We start from the raw sequence: 24,453 nt of genomic DNA, 5'->3' as shown, positions 1-24,453 counted from the left end.
CAAGTTCTTGCAAAAAACAATGTTAACAACCATGCGCAACTTTTCGTTTCACTACTCGCGTGATGTCTGTGAAACTTTAGAAATTAATTTGTATAATTGATTATATTCAGGAAAAAATTAAAAATATTAGCTTTTAAGCATTTTCATTTTATAAACATGTAAACAAAGTAAGTGTCTAATAAATGCTTACAATTCGGCCAAATCCGAATCTCTGCTCTCTTTTTTGCAATAAATATCCTTATTTGTATTGTATAAAATTAAATTTAGCATATTATCTCCAAATAAAGCACTCCAACAATCCAAAACAGATTTGTCATGATTTACACACCACGTGGCGTCTGATTTTACAATTCGTAGTCATTATGTACATAGTACATAGGTGTTATTGTTTCACTGTGATCACTGTGAAAATGACGACTGTAGGCACAAATGCTTTAATGACTTTGTGAAAATGATCACTTAATAATAATACTTCTTCTAAATAAGTATTATTGTTAAGTGATCAGTTTTAAATGCAACAAGTCCGTATATACTGTTAATAAATGAACGAGAAAAAACACAAACTATGAACCTTTAGATTTATTCACCTATGAAAACGAAGTTTTTGTGAAACGTATCCAATTCGTTAATCGAGGCATGACTGTATTGTGATATTGTTATTTCTTATAATTGTAAACCAATAATATGTGACTGTGTATAATGTGAAGACTATGCTGTATTAGCAAACCGTATCTTTCATATTCAAGTGTTCTTGTATCCAAAAAGTACTCACGACATTAACTTTTCAAAATAATTTGATTGATTTTTACTTAATTCATAATAACATTATATAAAAACTAATGGTTTTATAGATAAATTATATTAAATAAATATGAATAAGTGTATAAATAAAAATAAATTATGTTTTTAATCCAAACTGTATTAATTATCTTTACATTTAATTTAATTTCTTACAACAAACATTAATTATTTAATTGGATTATTACTAAATAAATAATCTTTTTTAATTCTATATAAGTCTATAAAATTTATTCATTTTATTATTGCTAGATTACAAATTCCAGTATAATACAGGCATAAAATGAAACAGTCGCATTATTATGCGAACGTATCTTCCACAGATATAAATCACGTTTCAGTTGAGAAAATTAGTCCGAAGTGTATGAAGGAGATACGATCAACATCAGTGCATATTAAATTACGGAAGATAATAAAACTGTTTGAAGATCGTATCTGCTTTGTTGTTTGTTTCCTACATTGATGGCACGAACTAAATATCAATATTAGTGCTGTTGCTTCATGTCAAAGCTCGATTGAGCCGTTTGCCCGAATTACAAACAATTGTGATTTGCATACGCGTTCATGTGCGAGATGTGGAACAGGGAATTGTTTACAAAGTAACAATAAAATGTAGCAATTTATGTAACAACTATCTCAAGCTATGTATAGATTTAATTATAAGATAATATTAGATAAATCAAGTTATTTTCTTTGTTTTTTTTTTATTATTCTTTTAGTACAATCTTGTTTCTTTATTTAATGGCATATATAACATAATTTATGAAATAAAATTCATTATTTTATGGTTATAATAAAAAAAATCCAATTAAATAATAAGATATGAATAAAATCTATAGAAAAATATACATCTTAATAAATAATCAATAAAGAAAGTTTCTTTAAATGTTATCAAGTATACACTTTGTAAGTCTCTATACTATATAGAACAATGATTTTCAACCGATGTAACGCGAAATTTTTAATATCAAGTAAATTCATTAAAGTCCAAAGCACACGTTTAACTATATAGATCAGTGTTTCCCAACCTTTTTTGTGCTATACCCAACCTGAGCCTTTAAAAATGCATATGCCCCCGATATTATATATACATGATTTTTAATATTAAATATTTGAATTGTTCATTGTAGAAACTTAAATTTTAAAGTTTTACGAAAGAAATGGTTGTCCTACTTTATTATCAAATTGACCACCTATAAGACGTGGGCCCCATCTTAAGAAACACGGATATAAAGGTTCAAGTGTGCCTTGGTATAAAAAAGGTTAGAAAACCCTGGTGTAATTTGAGAAATAAATATAACTTAATTCATGTTTCATTAATTATCAAATATAAACAATGAATTTTGCAATAAGCAATACTTTTTTAAAGTCTTTTTTTATTAATTATTTATTAACAAACACTACATCATAAGTAAACAATGGAATATAGTAATTTCATTAAGATTAAAATCATTACATTAATAGAAAATATATTATTATTATTATAAATTTTTCATCGTTCATACTATTATTCTCGATAACAGTAAATATTTTTTGATATTAAATAAATATTATGTAATAAATGAAAAATATATGGTTGGAAGTTATTTCACAAACATGTAATTAATAATTTATCAATTATTCATGTCTCTAATGGATTTTTGTATAATAACAACCTAATTTGCGTGACGTCGATTTATGTCTCAATAATATATCAATAAAGTAAATGTATGTTTTATGAATTACTATTGAAACTAAATTATGTACTTGAAATTTAAGCCCACAGGTTGTATACTTATACTGTATAAATATAATTTGGAACAAAATAGTATTCTTCATTCGTTAATATTTATTGACTCCAATTTTGGTCATGGAGCAAATACATGTTTTATGAATCACCAGTTCATGAATTCATCGTGTATTAAATTTAATTATACTAAACGTATAGAGCCGAACAAATAAATATACAGTGGAAACTCGTTAATTTAATCCGTTCCAAAATTTCCGGATTTTTAATAGTATAATGAAATACACGTATAGTGAAATAGTTTTCCCCATATAAACTAATTGCAGGCGTGCAATTCGGGACTTTTCTTCTCATCGTCACTCGTTATGCGAAACGTCGCTCGTTAAACGAGTCATTTTTCATATAATTTTGTTCGTTAAGCGAAATGCTCGTTATGCGAGGTTCCACTATTAGATACGTGATTTTGACATAATGATCCTATTTTATTTTAATATAATAGATGAGAAAAATGTGATAATTGCGTTTGGAAGGAAACACGTATATTTTATTATTATTGACTCTAATTTGTTCCAAAAGACAAGAATTTATTGGAGTTCTTGTTACAAGCAAATTATATAGCAAATAATTTATTATTTATTGATATTTATACTGGATTTTGGAATATTAACGAACAACCCAATTTGCGTGACGACGATTATTTACTTGATGAAGCAAATACATGTTTTATGAATTACCATTACAAATAAATAAATCAATGTATCATTGCAATATAAATTTAATTATTCGAAATGTGCAAAGAGCAGTTTAAATAATTGAATAAATGCATTCGTGTATCAGATATATATTTTTAATATAATCGAAGCGAAAATTTCAAATGAATAAATAAATTGTGGATTCGCCGGGTATTTTGTAACGTAAATTGTATTTTTAATTCATTTTTTTTGGTAGAGAAAACGTAAATAATTTATTGATATATCTAATGGATTTTGAAATATTAATTTAAGCAACGTCAATTATTTACTCAGAAATATACGAATAAAGTAAATCTATGTTTTATGAATTAGCAGTAATAAAAATAAATCAATTATTTTCTCGAATTAAAAACTCACATGTTGAATATTTTCACAGTTTTAATGAATTAATGGTGTATTAAATTTAATTATACGAAATGTGGGATGAGAATGTCAACGTAATGCATACGTGATTTATATAAATATATATGTTTTAAGTGAAAATTTTACAGGTTGTAGTGAAAATTTAATAAGAAGTAAATGGTGCATTCGCCTGGTAATTTAGCAATGGAAATAATAGTATTATAATTTAAAACCAATCATTAAATTATTTCTTAAAAAAAATATTGCTATAATTAATGTGTGATTGGCAGAAAGCAATATATTTGTTCAAAGCCTTGGAAATTTAATTTAAATTATATAATTATTGCTAAAATTGGTTACATTTGGCAGAAAGCAATATAACATTAGAATTTAATGTCATTCTTTAAATTATATAATTATAGTTTAAATAAGTTTGTATTTGTTGGAAAGCAAAATATATTTGTTGAAAGCATTATAATTTATATATTTTTTGATATGTAACTGTAAAGAATTTGTAAAGCAGTAATCAAATTGTTGCAAAAGAAAAATTGATTATAACCTTGACCTATTGTGAACGTACATTCATGATTCGCTCGTGCGCTTTTTATTATTATTAATATTCATGTGTTCACTTACCGGAAGCCATTTTCGTGGTGATCGTGGTTTTTGTTTTCTAGCGGTAAATTCGAATTGTTAAACCCTCAAAGAAATAATAATAAATGAATGAACAACAAAAATTCCAAAATGAAAACTAAAAAAAAAATAAATGTTAGGAATTTTTTGGTACGGAAATGCGTTGGTGGCAGTCGCACGCCGTGTTCAGCTGGGTTGTGTGTTGAGGGTTCAGAACAGGTGATGTGTGTATGTATGTGTGCTGGGCGAAAAACCGGATGGCGACGCCCTGGCCCGAAAACCACGTTTGACAAACGGCGCGCGTCCCGACGCCGCCACGCGCACGCTCACCCCGCACCACCCCTTTACAACTTCGCCCACGCTTGATACAAAATTAACCCAAAGCGTACTTTTTTTTTTACATTTCGAATTTTAAACACTTAAACAATGACCAGTATTAATTGCGTAGCGAAAAATTGAAGAGTAGATGATTTATGCGTATTTGTTTATTTCCATATTAGGCGTCGCGGCGCCTGGTTTATGTTTTCAGGATGGTTAGTACAATGCGGATGGCGGGGATAGCGAAAGCGTGGTAACCGCGAAAAGTGTTCGTGTTTATTTTATCCGGTTGGTACCGAATACTTCAAACGCAGGAAGTTCAAATTGGAACTAATAAAAACGTTGGTAATTTATTTATTTTTGAATGAATGTAACGGTTGAGTAACTATATAAAGTTTGAAAGCAAATCGAATATAAAAGACTTTTATGGTGCGGACACATCGATAATACTTAGCATTGATTAATGTAACCCTTATTCACCACAAAGTATATTTATAACTGAAGAATTAGGATGAAAGTCATATATGGCCTTCATGCTTAAATAAATCCTGCTTGACAGAATTATGAAATTATTTAATAAATTACAAAACAAATCCAAATATAAATACGAAATAGCTACATTTCATAACTAAATATTTTTCATGATTAAATAACATTAATAACGTTTATATCAATGAAAAAAATGATGTAATTATATATATTATCAAAATTTATTTTTTATAATTATTAAAAGGAATAAGGTACTAAAGAATCAAAAAAGTATTGAAAATGTACACTTTATTTATAAGATTAGATATTAAGTTATTATTTAAGAATTTTAAATTAAAAAATAAATGTGAATTAATCTTCGAATTTTTTGTCTTTTTGAATTTGTATAAATTCTGTTTCGATGGATTATAGATGTTTGTGGTTGTTAAAGTGTCTGATGTTGGTGATGGATCGAAGTGTATACACATCAAATTCGAAGTGCAGAATGACATATCCCTAGTCAATTATTACGAATAAACTTATATTTAGTATTTTCTAAATGATATTCTAATTATTATCAGAAAATTAAGTTCAAAATTACATCGAGCAGTTTTAGTTGAGTTATTGATTGAGTATTATTTATACACTATTATTTATAACAATTGAATACTCGTTTGCATTAAAACATTAGCAAATCAATTACTTCAACTATAATTATGCATTGTATTTTCTAGTAAATAATAAAAGCTGAGATTAATATTATAAATTGGAACTTTAAATAATGCTATATTTAATACCAAATGTTAAGCAATATTTCTTATTAAATTGGCGCGAAATCTTTCCCATTGAGACATTAGCAAATATAATGGAAAATTATGCAAATAAACACCTACGCAAGGTTAGATAAGGTTTGATGTATACCGAACATTTGCAAACAGTAAGCACAGCAAACACGAAAGTAAAACAAAGAATTAATCATTCCATTCTAGTTACGATTTATTTTTATAATATTTATATAATAGCAGAAAGATCTGTGGTCAGTAGCCCTTTGCAGCAATTCAATTTAGTTATATTTTTCTTATTTTGTTAAGTTTGTATTATTGTAATTTGTTGCAATAAATGTTATTATTTATATAAATTTATTATGTAAATAATAAATTTATGTATTGTCTATTGGCTTTTACTTTAAATCTTTCTATTTAGTTTTCAATATTCTTGTTTCGAGTTTGAAAACTTTTAAGATGGTGTAAATGCATCAGGTGGTTGTTAATGTGAAAATAGTATTTAATTATCTCGATTTTTTTAGATTTACAGAGTATTGGTTATACAGTCGTACCTCGATTAACGTTAATAGGATGTTCTCCAAAAAATTACTTCGTTAAGCGAATACGTTATTCAACTTATATATACAGAATAAAAGCACATTTTTTAATATGAGTCTGAAGTTGTCTGTTTGTGATTTTTCTATCTTTTATCTAATGCTTTACAGTAACTCTCTTTTCTATAAGGATTATTTTCACTATAAAAAAAAGATTGCAATGTAATTTTTAAATTAGTTATTATTAGTAAATATTTTTCGACTTACTTCTTTAAATTTATCTTAATTTTGTTTTTACTCGTTGCTACAAAATTTTCTAAATATTCCACTGAAAAACCATTATTTTCTGCATTAAACAAATGACTTTGATTGATGTTTTATAAACTATTAAAACCATATTAAATACACATCAATACTAATTTCTTTCATGTTATTTTCTTGGTGTTGTTCTTAAAATAGAATATTTTCACGGATTTTCTTCTATCAAAGCTTGATAATCAGATGCATCGTTAACCGAAGTATCTGTGCATCAGATATATTATCTGATTCATTTAATCGTATATAATTCGATTTATGAATGTAATTATCAGTATGATATGAAGGTACTTAGCGATATTAATACTTTGTTGGCTCACATAAAATATCCTATAAATATATTATAAACGATTTGGTAGTGAATTTAAAATATGATATCCATTGATGTGTCTACATATTGAAAATATATTTTCAAGAGATTTACCATAAATATTATCGAAGTTTACAAAGCGCACATGTAAAATATGAGTGTCTATTGAAACTTCCACGTGCAGCTTTCAATGGCATGCAAATGCACTTTATAACTTTCACCGAAAGCTTTTTTCCTCCCCCAAAAAGCCCCACCAACATACACCATCCACAATCATTTTTCTCCCCATTTGACGAACGTAAATAGATACGTGGATGAAAATAAAGAGCATGCAGTAAAAGCTTAACAGTTTCTGCATCGCAAATTCTGTTTGTAATAATGCTTCTATCAATATTGGAAATGGGGCCCTTTGTAAATAGGATTCGGAAATCAGTTGTTTCTGTGTGAAGTTTCCGTGAGCGTGCTGTGCTGTGCTGTTGACACGAACCGAGCGTTAAGTTGACGTCAGGCGGATCAAATCTCCTTCAAACATTTGCCCTTCTGTTCCTCAGATGTTACTTTAGCAAATCACAATCGGTAAAACAATGTCTCCACGACTGTCATCGTGATGAATGAACATTGATTTTATAGACGCACGCCGCATTTCAGATTCAGTCGCATCTGTGCAATTTGAATATGTATATATGCATTCTCCCACAATTTACAAACATAAGCAATATGTTTTATACAAAAATAAAATTTTATTCTGAAATTTCAATTTCTTGAAAGTTGTCTATAATATTTCTATTGTACTCTACCATTCCAAAATAAGTGTTCGATTTTAGTTTTTTTTTAATAGATTATTGAAATAATGAAATCAGTAATTATTTATTTAAATTAAGCATGGAAAAAGTGACTATAATAGTTGCCTGAACTTTGACATTTTTCAAAATAGTTTTTGTATTGAACAGGTAAAATTTTGTAAAAATTGCTAGTATTGTTATTCCGGTCGGCATTGCAAATATTACGCAAAAAGTCTATATTCGAACAATGGACTATTGGCATTAGAACCGTGTCAATCAAAATCCAGCAATACAATGCTATACCACATTGCAGTGTTGATGATAAGGAAGTTGTTTGCGCTAGTACTGAAAATGAGTGGAACTTAAGAATGTTTTTCAACCACCAAGCAACCCCGACTTCAAAGTTTTCGATTTGGGTTTCTCTAACGCCATTCAATCATTACAACAAAAAGAGTATTCATGAACTCATTGCGGCCGTGTTTAAAGCATGCGACAAAATAATCATGGAAAATCTAGACAATGTTTTCATTATATTGCAGAAGTATATGGAATTGACCATGCTTCATAAAGTAGGCAACGATTACAAGCTTTCTCACATGTGCAAGGACAATCTGCAGCGTTTGCACGTTAGAAACTTGACCGTTTGTAGTTACTCGCAAGTGTTAAATTTGAAATATTTTCCATTGTATCTTATTGTTTAGTTGTGAAAATACACGTTAAATAACCTTTGCATATTTTTTTTTATGAAATTGACACTTATTTTGGAATATTTCTATTGTTTTTAACAAATATAAAATTAATCTTTTAGTTTTCTAAATCCAGTTATTTTTTCCCAAATGTTGATTAATTAATTATAAATAATATATAGATAATATAACTGCAATTGCAATGATTCAATCGAATTTATATGATATTAAAGGACCTGTACCCTAAATGTAACTTTAACAAAGTACCATCATAAAATACGGTTATGAGGAAAGGATGAGCAGAAAAAAATTGATTTTATAGCCGAACTTAAATTGTACGGGCGGGCACACAAGTGTGCATAACGTTCGCAATCCGACAAGAGGTTCTTTTAGTCCTTCCATGTTTTTTAGTCCCTCGATCGTACAGAGACCGCTCATCCCTTCCTGTTGAATTATTTTCGTGGTGTAATAATCCGCATTTTCCGTTTTCCCACCGTTAGTGGAAAACGGGTTACGCAGACTCTCATGTTGTAACTTCCAATTTGGAAATTTCACAGAGCGTGAGACCGAAAGTATTTGGAGTCGGGGCCAAACGTATATAAATTCCCATTAAACATTCGGCCATTTTATTTTGCTCTTTTCGAATAATTTTATATTGCGGTGGTGGCGACTGGGGAGGTGGCGGAATTAGCGTGCCAAATCCACAGGTGGATATAATGTGGATATGTGTGTGAAATAACGCGCACTCATGCATAACGTAATTGAGCCGCATAACGAAGACGGATGTGGATATTCTGCGAAGCGGATGCCGGGATTCTCCAGGATAACACACACGACACCTGCATGTAAATAGTGGAGGACGAAAAAGGAGTTGCAAGAGAGATATTTCCATGGAGCTGATCGACTGTAAAAAGAAATATCATTTCTTATTCCACAATCGTTTCAGCTTATATTGATATTTTCCGGTGAAATCATTTCGCTTGGATATTCACATTCACTTCTAGTAAAAGTCGACGGATATATTTTTTTTTATAAAATATACAAAATCACATAACAATCTATGACAGGAGATGAATATGAATTTGAAAATAATTAACATTAACGCATCTTATTTTTAAAGTTATAATACATCAGAATAACACAAAGAAAAGCTTTCAATTTGATGGAATTACAAAGGTATTGTGCATTTTGAACTGTATCCAATTATCCGATCACTTGGATTCAGATGTTTACTGTCAACAAATAATGAAACTAGATGAAGCAACCTATAAGAAAGGACCGGAATTGGCAAATCGAGTTTCAACAAAATAATTCGTGTAAAATTATGGGTTACAAAGTAATGTTCTGTCCCCTATAAAGCCTTGACATTTCATCATTAGATTACCGTTTATTTCGAAGTTTGCAAAACTATTTGTATGGTAAAACATTCACTAATTATGATGACCTGAAATCACATTTGGTTCAGTTTTTGTTTATGGTAAGAACCAAAAGTTATATTAGCGCAGAATTATGAAATTTCTAGAAAGATTGCAAAAGAATATCGGACATAATGGAAAATAAATAAATGATATAAGTTCATACATTGTATGTAAATTATAATATCGTAATATTTATAAGTATAACTACATATTATAATATTTATAACTGAAATATACAAATAATTAAAAAATTACCTCAAATGAACCTAACAAATTTCAATAATTTTTCAAAAATTATTAATTATACTTAGAAATATTTAGTGATAATATAAAGTATGAATTTTAATATACATTTTCTAGTTATTGTTGCTGTTTTTAATTTTAGCTAAATGCAAATGAAGGCGATGAAAAATTTACACATTCAATAATTTAATAATAGAAATTTGGAGATTATGAATGTTGTATCACGTCAGGATGAATCAGCAAACATTAAACCAATCATTACACGGACACCAAATACAGTGTGTTTTGTTTATATGGACATGAAAACGCTTTATTTGCGACACGATGAGTCAACTGTTGCCGTCAATCAATGACAGACGTTAAATCAATAATAGAATAGCATAAAACAAATTACAGGTTTCCCCCGACTTACGAACTAGTTCCGTTCCAAAGGATTGTTCGTAAGTCGAATTTGTTGTTTATCATGGTTTGTACATTTATATATGTTAATCCGTATTAATGACTGAATAAATTTGAAAATATAGATTAAAATAAACAAAAACTTACAAATACATTTCAATGTAGACATCACAATTATTTAATAAAACTACAAAAGAAACAAATGCAACAAAACATATAGTACATCTTCCAAAAATATTATATTTTATTAAAGAAATTATCAATTTTTGTTTGGACAGTTTTTTTTATCACTATATATCTCATTGTAACTTTTATAGCTTTTAGAATTTTATTTGTAAGTCTGGAAGTTCGTTTATAAAATAGGGATTTTTTACATACTAAATTGCATTTTAAATATTAGAAGCTACTTATTAATTTAGATCTGTTCGGAAACCGAACTTCTTCGAAAATCGTGATTCCATTATATTTACATCAATTATCGTCCATAATAAAACTCTAACGATAAATAAATTAGTAGTATTTAAATATTACTTATTTAACAAATTTTCTTAGGACGTTGTAAAATAATATAAATCTATATTTTTATTTCTATTCTACTTTTTTAGGAAATAATTTTAAACATAACTTAATTTTAATTTTCTCAATGTAATAATTGCGTTAATTGTTTCAAAACAATTGCGACGTTACGTACGTAATGTGTATATTTTTTTGGCAACGTTGTACATGGAATCGGTCGTATGTGTGTCAATGGGAAATCCTTTACAATGTACTATGCACATTATGTTTAGTTCATTGAATCAAGGGTCGATGACCAGTTAACTCCATATAATCCCTGTGACATACACGAGGATTAATAATGAATATCACCAAAATCCATACTCATTTCTACAAACTTGAAGATTTAAATAAATGATATATTTATAAATAATGATAATTAGATTTAATACCATAGTTTAATGGAAATTATTAATTTATATTATTTATTTAACGAATATCTACTTTTTTTTTAGTTAGAAAGTCATTGAAATGAAGTTTTTATTATTTATTTGTATAAGTTATAGAAGAAATATTAAAGCAGAATAAGTAATTAAATTATATATCAGGGATGGGCACGCAATAAGATCCAATATATTATTTAATATATTTTGCATTACATAAGCAGTACAGGCAGAAAAAGGAATACAATTTTGTTCATTCGTTTGTAATAAAAATCTAGTAATTAATTAGTATAATATTTTGATACAAATGTCGCTTATTTCACTGTAATTACTGTATAAGAAACTTTTGGGTTTTTATTCATTTCATAAAATAATAATCTCCAAATAGAGTTACAGAGATATGTGATTTAGTGTAAGATAGGAATGATATGAAGTGAATGCATGTCTGCAGCGAATGTAATAATATAGAAAATATCTATTGATATAAAAACATACGAAAGCCGAATGGCAGATAACAGTAATAATGTTGGTATCGTGTGTTTGAAGTATTGTATCCTACCCCAATGTGTGCGGTAGGTTAGAAGGGGGTGGTTTGATGGAGGCGCACAAGAGGGGGTGCACCAGTTGACCCGATTCCGTATTACGGCTCGAACTCGAAAACCCCTACCACAAAAACCCACCCCTCAACGCCGCCCTCGTACACACACATACACCCACCCACACACTCGATCGATGCCGTTACGTCAGAGTCATAGTGGCGGCGACGAATGGCGCCCCGCGTCTCCCACTAATCCCTCTTCAGAATGGACGCACAGCAGTCACTACCATTTCATTCTAATTCTAATCTACTCTAATACTAATTATCTCCGCACAAAATTACTTTGCCGAATAAGATATGACCTTAATTCCAAAACCTACTAGTAACTTTGTCAACTCTTCGAGCCCATGCATCACTGTTCATCCTAAGCTTCACAATTAATTTCCGCAATCAACAGATAAAGCAAATTGTCATTCTATTATCTACAGAAAAAAAAAGGTATTAAAGCTTAATAGCTTATTTTATGACAATTATCTTTAAGACAATTAATTAGTTAGTTGTCATGTGCAAGTGACTAAAAAATAACAACATGAATCTATGTAAATCCAGTTAAATAACTTTTTTTATGACACCTTGCAAAAGCCTTCACGTTGATTAATTTTCTTTAAAACAAAATTAACTTGACCTAAACTGAAATGAAATAATGGAGTAACTTAATTAATTTTGCAACTGGATTAGAAAATGAAACCTTGTATAAATCTTTAAGTTGAAAATAAATCTATTTAATCTAAATTGAAAAAAAAATATGATGGTATAACAAAATACTAACGTTCCTTTTTTGTCATTTAGTATCAAAGAAAACAACATAACTAAATAAATGTCAATCATTATGTTTGTATATAGATTTATCAATGCTTTCCAGTAATAACCAAAAAGAAAAAAGGTTGAAAAATAATGTAGAAATGTTTCTCTTATTGCACTTTAATTGATTGACAAACATTAATTTTGAGTTATTACAAATACTAAATAAAACTTTGAACCAATTGACTAAAATAAATTAAACCAAACATAAAAAGTCACTTAGAAAGACACTTAAATTTCATTATATATAAAACATACGTTTTCTGACAAAAATAAATAACTCCCTAAAAACCTATTCATAACCATGGTTTAATAAGGTTACAACAAAATAGAGCCGTAAAGTAGATAATATACATTGGCAACAAAGAATTGTAGTTTCTTAAAGAAAACTGTTAATTGGTGAATGAATTGTATACTTTTTACTAATTTTAAACGTAGTATTTGTTGAATTTATGAAAATTTTGTTGATTATAATAATTTATTATATAATATTAGTAAGAAAGTCATAATCGTTAAATTTCAAATTATTTTTTTTGAACATGTTTTATTATTTTAATATGTTCAAGATTGCTTTGAACTAAGAATAAATATATGGGCTCTTGAAGTTTAAGGGTTGTAGTATTTGCAGTGCGCGTAAGACGGCGCTTCGCTCGGACCTATGCTTTCAGAAGCTCTAGATATCGCCAACCCCTCACGCAAAGCTTAGGGTGGCCTCAGTTATCTTGCAATAGGTGGCGCTACCTGCTAAGAAATATATATTACCGAAAATATACAAATCCTTAAAAGATGTTTATTCGTCTTCAGACAGATTTATTTAATCCAAAGAGTAATATTTAATTTTATACTAGTAAAATCACAGAACAATTAATGTCAATTAAACAATTAACTAATCCTTCAATAAATGCAATTTAACTTTTCGGTATTTGAAAATTTTCTGAGGAAACGAATTCATACCGTCGGTTGGCTTTTAATTATAGTCTGTGTAATTAAACCTGAACGGATTTAGTGTGCCCCAGTTTAATATGATTACGGCCGTTCGAAACGACGTCTTAGACATTGAATAAATTCAATATTTCCGTGGACCCAGCGACTTAATTGCTTTTGCAAGAGAATCCATTAACCACTTCGATCAGCAATCACGTCAAACTTGTTTGTTACCCATCAAATAATGCTCGTGTTCTTCAGTTTTACAATCGCTTCAACAACCTTAATTGAATTTTATTTATTTTGATAACAAACTTCATATGCAAAGATATATGTTTACAATGTGTTATATCTGTCATATTAATCTGCGTTTATCCGATGGTAAAGGATTTTATTTATAATTGTTAATGTGTAGAGTACCCGGCGCATCCACATTAAATTTTCAATTAACGACCGAAATCGATGGTCGTGCGTTTTGTAAAATAAACACAACAAACATAAATATAAATATTGTATTCGTATATATATTTATTGCTGTGTTAAAAATTTATATGTACAAATACAACATTTGTATATATTTATTGGACCTTATATTAATAACGAATACGATTTTTTTTTTATTATAATTTAATTAAATATTATTTCAAGTGGAAGCAATTTATTAGGAGATTTCTTGATAAAGTGGCTATTGATCATTATTTCTAGAATATAGTATAATAGTTTTATTGATCTATAAAACATTCTGGTTATAAAATAATAGATAAAAAGTATTTATAAATTTTAGCACTTCCAGATTAATTTATTTGTATTTATTGTTTCAATGACCAAAAATAAAAATACACTTATTTGCGCTTATAATTTATATTTGCTCGTAAACCATATTTAATTATTTTGATTTTACAGATTGAACATGTAACAAGTAGTGATAATGCACAAATTGAATAAAATGTGTAACGTTTCTTTTTTGACTTATAACTTACGTTATTTTTATAATATTTCTAAAATCAACATAATAACGTAAATATAATTGAAAGAAAACAGTTTATATAAATAATAATGATAAAACCTTTAAAGTTGTATTATGTTTGTGCAAAGAAACAAAAATATAAAAAGAAAATAAAATAAACGGGGTCACCAGATGTACGGATTATTTCTCCATATAAAGCAGTAAATTTTACTTTGAAATATTTGTGTTTTTCTTACGAACGGCGTATGCTTTTTTTTTATCTTTACAGGCGTATTTTTATATTTTTTTTTATTTTGCAAAATTTCATTAGATTTATTTCTACCCTGCTTTAGAATTAATGATAATGACCGACATTTTTTGTGTCTCTGCGAGAAATGTTTAGCTTATTATGACGTAAATACGCTTCAGTGGATTGATTATATAAAATTATAATTATAACTTTTCAAAACAAAACTTTTATAAAAAAACGAGCGAGAATAAATGCGTGTAGATTTTGTTGTGTCAACATTTACGTTTCGGTTCAGTTATTTATTTAATATAAAATGATATTATTTTATAAACATATATTAAAAAGAATATATATATTCGAAAATATCCCGGACTATTCGAAACCGGACTAATCTAATTTTCTATAAATAAATAAAAATATTTGTATCTATTAATTGTTTGAACTTATTTTTACTTAATCACTAGAAATTTAGTGTTTTGAGTTTTTTAAACCTAATTATAGTGAATCTGTACTGATCAAAACGGCACTATGTTGTATTTTTAATAATAAATTTAGATTTATAAAATTTTTGCTAATATTGAAAGATTAATTAGAAAAAAAAACAATTAATTACATTTTCATCACTTTTTAAAGGTGAGTTCAAAATAATTCTACAGTTTGCTGTTTTATAAAAAAAAAATCAAATTTAGTGAAATTATACAATTAAAAAAAAATTAATTTGTACGATTTTATGGTTTTATTTCAATTTATAAATTAACCAATGTTTATGAGTAACTGAGTAAAATGTAAAAAAAATAATTTTATCTTAAAAGAGGAAGAAATTTTAATTCAATATTGGTAATATTTCAATAAAGATTAATTAAGTTGTTTATATTTTATTTTTTATAGGCATGAATGAATCCTATACATATAATTTGTGTAAAGTTCTTCTTTTCCTCTCCATACTTCACTTAGCTTGTAAAGTTAGTTAGTTAACAATAAATAAATTATACTTGTATCAAATTCTTTAAAGGGGATAGACTATAAAATATACTATATTCAGCTGAAGATTAATGGTAGCTTTGTGAGCTCAAACTCAATACGATAAAATATCGAAAACGTGCGTCGAAAACAAAATAGTACACGTAAAGAGAAGAAGCATTGATGACTAACGTATTCTAACAATGTTAGTTTAATGAAAATATCGTACCATTTGCAGAGTATGTGGCTGCATAAATGAAGACCCTTCCAAAAGCTAGGAATAAGAAATATAATGCAATGATTCCTTCGTGATTCGTGCATTTCGAATATAGAAAATATTTCTCGTGCGCGTTTTTTTTTCATTTCGTATTATTTCCGTTTTCGTAGATAAATGAGGTGGCTTAGGCAGACGGCGGAGGATGCGAGTCTTCGGGCCCCAGATTTGATTTTTACGAGGGGCTCAGGTGCGCCTGCGGGTCCCTCGTAAATTTTTGCATTTCGCTGAAGGAAAAAGGCGGCTCGTGGTCGGTCGCAGAATCTCCTCTTCTCTCTTCTCCACCACCAAAGAACCACCCCAACATACGATACACATCGAAGTCTTTATTTGATTTATCTACGTTCCGTTGCCCGAATCCTACATTTAGGAAATAACCATTAAAATGAAATAGATGGAAAGAGAGAGAAGAAAAAGCGAAAGTCTGTGCGAGAGGAAAAGAGCTAGAGATAAACTTTTGCTTCGGCTTAATACTCTCTGAAGATAAAACAAAATCTACGAATCGTGTTTAGTATCTTGATAAGATTGCGTTCTTCTTTATTGCAAATCTCTTATTTATTGTCTTACAACTTGCCGCATGTCAGAACCTATTTGTATTTGGGAATAAGCTATTCTTGGATCAAGGACTATTGGTAAATACCAATGATTGGTCCAATCATTCAGGCAACAAATATCATTTTGACACGCAATATAAATTTGATAAATTATATAATTAGCAAATAATTATTGAAAACAATTTAAATAAACAATATTTAATCATTTAATTTTCAGATTTTGGAGACAAATAATTTATTTATTTAAAAATACTAATGATTTGTATTTCTAATAAATCAGACAACAAATTACATTTTAGGACTTAATCCAATTTGGGAATCATTAATAAATGGTACCTAGGTATACCTCTGCTTATTTCCACTTGAGTTCTACTTGATATATCTTCCTTTGGAATAAGACTTGACTGGAATGACCACATAATGTCTCATTTCCATAATATCCTGAGGTTCTTCATATAGATATTTAGTAGACGTCAAACTTTATGTTCCTCAACAAAGTCCAAACAGAGAAGAGAGGAAATAGAAATAGTTTGTTTAAGTATTAAGTAATGTTTCAATTATTTTATACAATCCTATCAATATATGATTTTTTTCATGATTAATTAGTCCTGTTTGTTATAAGTCCAAGGATCTGGAACTAATTAAAGACGAATATTAAGCTACCACTGAATATGAAATAATTTTTTATAAATTTGTTCAAAACTAAGGATATTAATTTTTAAACATTAATTGTATCTATTTTTCAAAATCGAATACTTTAACATAATAATGCAAAAATTTCAATTTCGTAAGTAATTAAGAAAATACATAAGTATTTTAAAGTTTGTTATATGAATACTGTATTAAAAGTTGTTGCATAAACATATATTTTATATTCTAATAGAGTTAAAAGAAAAGAAACATTGAATTTGTACTGAATCTATACAATAGAATATCGATTCCTTTTTTCCAAATTTATTTAGAAATAAATATATAGTAATACCTCGAATAGTACGGTTAATTGGTTTCGCCAAAATCCCGGACTGTTTGAAACCGTATATGAAAAAACATATACAGTTATTTTAATATTTATACATCGTTCATCTCAATTTATCAAACACGAATCAATTAGTTTCGTCTTGATTGGATATCCGATCAATACGTCGTTGGATGAAAGAAACTTATAATTAGTTTGCAGATTGTCGCAGATATATATTTTGAAAGGAAACCAAACTAAATTTGATTGATCTTGTGGTTACAGGACTAGTAATTTCCTTTTAATCATCAGCCTCATCCTCGATCCAATTTCATTAACTTAGTCATATTAAACCCATCAAACATGATGATTGCATAATTCGCAAATGCATTTATAAATCGGATTACTAAAAAATATACGAAAGATGTTGATTTTATAAGAGCAATAAATGCGTTAGCAAAAAATTAAATTTATATATCAAAGACATTTATAACAATTGTTTTATATTTTATTATGATTATATAAAGACGTTTTTTATAATTTATATGTGTATTATTATTACAAATTACTAAAAATATGAAATATAATAATTGTATAATAGCAAAAAATATGTTAGTTAAATGATTTTTAGAAGCACAATTAAAATGTTTTAATACTATTAAGTTGGAATGTTCGTTAATGAATGCTGGTGTACGAGAGGAATGTTTGCTCGGTACGAGAGAATTCTCATAACACGCCACGCAAAACGAGAAAATTGCAAAATGAATTTTGACCAAACCGAACAATAATTGCAAAAAAAAACGTATAAAACAGTCATACACACAAAAAATTATACATTGGCCGGATTTCAATTTTTGCCAATAACAAAAAACAATAAAAATGTTCAATAAAACATGATGACCCGTAAAAAAATGCATTGTTTGATGCGAATCGATTGGTTTTTAACTATGTTACAACTGTTTTATAGAAATGTATAGTAGTTTTGATCGTTGATTGAAAAACAAACTAATATGTTAATAATTTACAAAAATATCTAATCAATATTTATATATTAATTTAATTAAAAAAATATATTACATATTTTTAAAATTGATGTATCAAATAAATAATTAACAAATTTGTTAATTACTTTTATAATAAATTACAAATATATAATAGTTACAAACATTAGATATATTTTCTATTTAAACCAAAATTACTACAGATAAATAAATAAAACACAAGTAGTACCACTGGGTCATAATGACCCATTTATTAAATATTATTAACAAAATAGAACAAATTATAATTTTTTTACTACCAACACAGATTAATTTTATTATTTAATGAATTTAACATCATTACTAGTACTTACGTGTTAAACATTTTTTAGTTTAGAAATTATTGATTAGAATAAATATAGAAATGTTTTAAGTTTTATTTAGTATAAATCTGTGAAATTATTTTGGCTTTGTTTATTTATGTGATTATTTAGAGTGCTTATTGACTTTGTGTAAAGTCATTAATAAATGTATATAATTAATTATGCGAATGGTATAAATTGGTTTCAAATTCAAATGATTGTTCCTATACATTATTCGATGCAAGAGTCCGTGTTGAAACAAGTGCAGAAAGTGGAAATCACAGTAAATATCGGCTTTCTGTCGATGGCAATGTTGAACTAAGCTCAGTTCACAACTTGTTGAGTTCATATGCCCGTCGTAATAGTTTCGCTACAATATTTCACAAAAGAGAGAACGGCAGAAAACGGAGAGAACGAGCGAAGTTTCAATTTCCAAATAATTTAATTTTTCCTTCTAACAAAAACAGTAAAAAAAAAAGTCGAGAGAACAACCCATCCGCCGTTTTCCAATCAGTCGGCAAGACGGAGGAAAAAGAGGACGAGAAGTGGAACACAATATAAAAAAAAGTGTACGGTCTCGGTAATTACTTAAGACGTTTTCCGTGTTTCGACGGGATGATAAAAGCCGCACGCTGTTCATCTTTCCAAGGCGGAAAATTACTTAACGGAAAACAGACTTTAGAATGAGAAATGAAGAGATACAAAAAAATTGTACCAAACGAAAAGAAAGTGCGGAAAATGCGGAGAGGGTTGATTTCTATCCAGTCGTATTTTAAAATCGAATGTGTGATGCTTCTCTTAAGATTCCCAAGGTGGAAATAAATACAATTACTTTTGAGCATTACAAACACATTTTAGTGTGTTTCCTTTGAAAGTCGTTTAAAAAAAATGGGGAGAGGATAAAAATGGAGTAAAAAAAAATATGAGCATGAACAGGAGAGGACTATGTAAGACCGTAAACAAAACTGAGGGACAGTGAAATTGAGTTATGTAAGTGTGCAAGAATGTTGCGAGGATAAGGGGCGCCGAGCAGGCGTTGTTGTATAAAATGGAAGGAATAATAATGCGAATGAATACATAATGGACCAGGACCTCAGCGTCTCGCCCAGGATTCTCTCTGTTTCCTGGATATGTGAGTGTGTGTGTGTATATAAGGTGTATGGCAAGAAATATAAATAATGTGACAGTGGAGCGGACGTAAGGGGGCCCTAAATTACACACATACATACACATTCACACTGACATATACACATACATGTGGTAGGGAATGCCGCAGGAGAAATTGAAACGAATAACCGCAAATTCAATATAGATAAAGAAGAGAAAAAAGACATTTTCATTTCCATTTATTGCGTATAAACTAAAGCCGACAAACATGAAGAGACGCAAGCCGCGCTTCTGAACTTTTTTTTTATTTTATATTATTTCAATATACAATAATATGTGTAACGTAAAATGACATTTGTGGAAAAGATTTTTTTTGGTTTGGATTTCGTTGTCATGATTTCAAATTGTTTCGTTCCCAATGTAATTTCAATGAAACTGGAATATGTCAGTTATATTTGTATAACCAAAAGTATAAAAGTTATATAAATTTATTGAAAATAGATTGGAAATACTTACAGTAACTGGAGGTATTTTAAAACTTACAGAAGACTACACAATTTAGGTTGATTTTGATATTACGTTTTCTCATGAAACTTACATTTTGATTTAATTATGATGTTGGTAAAATGTTTCTTGTTTCACAATTATTCTAAGTGATCGACAAATTTGATTAAAAACAAATATTATTTGTGGTTTAGAATCTTTAGATTTTTTTGGTATGATTTAAATTTCATCGATAGAAACTTATTTCGTTGTATGTTTAATTTCGACAAAAGAAATATAAAACAGAAATACGGACAGATATATTTCTACAATAGTTGATTGTTATTTGAGTTTATTAAAGGTAAAATAAAACAATTTATAAATTGCTGAAAATTTTATATGTGCAATATAATAAACCCTGTACTTTTTTAACTTTTTGTATTTTTTTGTGAGTTTCTTCTCTTTTTTACTTAATTATATAAAATATCATCGAAAGAACCGATAAATTTTGTATGAAAAATATAGAATGATAAAAGATTTTCATTTCTTGTATACATGTATAACTTTGGTAAGAGATTTATACGAGAAAGGTTAAATCAACCCTGTCATTTTGTTAATGGTGCAGCAATTACTGGTATAGATCAAACAATAAACACGACCCTTCTAACTTAATTTCGAACTCTGGACCCAAACGATCCTTAAATCCAATAACACTCATTTATTACATTGTTCATTTTGATCAAACATTGCATGCAAATTTTATTTATTCAGTTATAAAAAAAATATTTGTATTAGGAGTTATAAATAAACAAAACAGTAAAAAATAATACTCAATTTCTCTGGAGTAAGTACAAGAAAAATTATACTATTACTTTTCATGTAATAACCATTAACAAATTGTATTTCAATTCAATCAATAATTAGATTTATATAGAAAGTAAATTAATTTTTTTTTAAATTTTTCATATATTTAATGACCAAATTTATTATCGACCGAGGTCTTTCCACCCTAAAATTTATTATTTTTCATCAATATTAATAATAATAAAGAAATTAAATGAAATTGAAATGTACTTATTTCATTAAATCAAATATTTCAATTTTGAAACAAAATTTTAGACAAAAAAATATTATTTATCTAAAAATCTAATAAGACATTTATTTATCATATTTTAATTTGGTAGTAAAATAAGAAAAAAAAAATTCACAATTCATAAATCAAGGAAGGATGTCTAAAATCTTATAAAACACTATGAAATGTGTTGAATTGTGTTATTGATTAAAATGGGTCAAAAGTTCGAGTGGAGGTCGTATAAGAGTTTGTTTATTTTAACTGTTGACAGCAATTTTTCACTGCTTCAAGCTGTCACGTTTCGCGTTCGTCGTCGCCTCATCTAGTCACTGTCTCCTCTACGAGATTGATTTCTTTTGCCTCGTTCTATTTCGTCTTTCACCTTTGCCCTTCAGTTTCATAAGTTCTTTATCCACAAATAGAATCTAAAGAACAACATCACAAAAAATAAGAATATATAGAAGCAGATATATAGAGAATTCACTATGAAATCACCAACAGATCATTGTTATATTATAGATTTCAACTGAATTTAATTTTAATTCATTCAATTCTTAATTAATTAACAGTCACTTAAGAATCGTAAACTCCTTCGTAACTTGTAAATTGTCGTAAGTTGAATTTCATACAAAAACATATAAATTTGCGGAGTATAAATTGTGTAAATCTATGTAATATTTAAAGTTATTTTAACAAATCGTCTCAATTCTATTTATTTAAATTCATCCACCCATGCTGATTAACTTTTATAAACTGTATTTATATCTCACATTGTTATACAACACATAATATAAATAATATCCATATCAACGTTATATTTTTTTTTGATCCAAAATTCCAATTTAATAAAAATAATGGAATACTTTTTAGTAAATAAATCAATCGTTAAATATAAATAATCAAGAAAATAATCAACAATATTTAAATATTTATATTATAAATGAACTTTTTTTTTGTTAGTTCAATCAAAATTTGCACCATAAATTTCGTAGATTACATGGTCCATTAATAATTTTTCACAATGTTCTTTTTTTGTATGTGTGTGTTGGTAACGGTGTTCCCATCCGCAATAACTTCTGATCTAATCTAGCCGTTTTATATGATGATAAATGCGTCGTGACGGGCCGTCATTGTGCCATTTTGGCGAGGACCTATAAAAAAACACGAGGGCCGTAATAAATACGGAGCGTTTTCATAGATCAATGCGTGCTGTATGAGACGGCTGCAAATACACAAAAAAAACGCACATAAAAGTCTGCAATTCGTCTTCACTTTCCCCAATGATAAGTACCAAATAGTAGTGGGAATTCCATGAAATATGATAAAAAATGATTTATAACAGTGTTTATTTTTTATTACAATCTCTTCTACATAATCTAAATATTCGAAATTATTCTATCTATCTATAATAATATAATCCTAGGGCAGAAAGACTTATGGACAATAGCTTTTGAAGCAGTTGACTTCTTGATTTATGATATTTATATTATTGTATTGTATTGTTTTATTTTTATTTTGTAATTTTACAGTTTGAATAAATATTATTATAATCCTAATAAAATCGATTATATTATTATAGATTATAGTTTCATAATCATTATAAAATCATAAAAAAGATAATAATTATGAAAAACCTAAATCATTATTTCTATATCTTGCAGTAAGAACTACAGATGGGTCAGATTGACCTCATTATATTGTAATTTAAATGTGGGGGGTTGAGCTTCTATAGCTATTCTAGTAGTTTCTAGTTCTTCTTATTAGTATTTTTTATTCTATTTATGAAATATTCAATAAACTGGTCATTTTGACCCATGGGAAGTACTTTACTAAATAACTAGTAAATACTTTCAGGTACTATTTATTATCATTATATGTGTTGTAATTATGATTGTATTTCAACTTTTAAGCATTTTTACATGTACAAAAATCTTCATTCTACGCTTTAAATCTGAGATGTACAACCTATTAGTTTTTTTGAGATACATTGGAAAAAGACTTATTTTGGGCTACACATAACGTTATAATAAATACAATTAGTTGAAAATGATTTTTTGAATTACTAAAGACCGTGTAAAAATAAAAAAATGTATTTCTTATGTATTTATAACATGTTAACATTTTGTCGCAATCCCATAAAGTTTGTAAGTTTGATTAGACTTTGATTTGAACAAGCCTGCTGTGAATAATCATGGATATAGCTCTAAAAGTCTTATTTAAAAAATAATTAGTCTTTATCACAAACAAATACTATTAAAATAAATTCATTTGTTCTCTTTATGCATTGAAAACTTAATAAAACAGTCTGAAATTAATGAAGATTTATGCAATTTTGTGTTCCATCCGCGTTTGATTAAAATTAATGAAACACAGCTGATACTCTTGAAGTCTATACTTGATGAATTCGAAACGGTACAGTTTCCAATAACGGAATTAATTGAATATTACATATATATCGGACCAGATTCCGTTTTATGGATATTAGAGGATCAGACAAATTGGAATTTAAAATGATGTCAGCGAAACGGATCGATACAATTGTAATCCAGTATTCGCAATTAAATCGAATTTACAATATAATAATTTGCCGACGACAAACCGGGCGTTCCGAATTTAATAAGGTTATCCTTTGCACTCACGTACATATCTAACGACGTCTTGCGTTTATTAACCGTTAACTACCAGATAGCAAAAGCGTTATCGCTAATGGCCAATCTTAATATGCGCTCCATTCGGAAAAG

General features: G+C 28.0%; 1 protein-coding gene across 1 annotated transcript in view; it reads right to left on the bottom strand.

Moving 5' to 3' along the window:
• The window catches only part of LOC108565850 (schwannomin-interacting protein 1 homolog), a 118,691-nt gene that overhangs the window by 19,839 nt on the left and 74,399 nt on the right, over positions 1-24,453 (bottom strand).

Source organism: Nicrophorus vespilloides, unplaced genomic scaffold (assembly GCF_001412225.1).
Source record: "Nicrophorus vespilloides isolate i.1.1-1 unplaced genomic scaffold, Nicve_v1.0, whole genome shotgun sequence".
Taxonomy (NCBI): domain Eukaryota; kingdom Metazoa; phylum Arthropoda; class Insecta; order Coleoptera; family Silphidae; genus Nicrophorus; species Nicrophorus vespilloides.
This window is presented reverse-complemented; position numbering and strand designations above follow the sequence as displayed.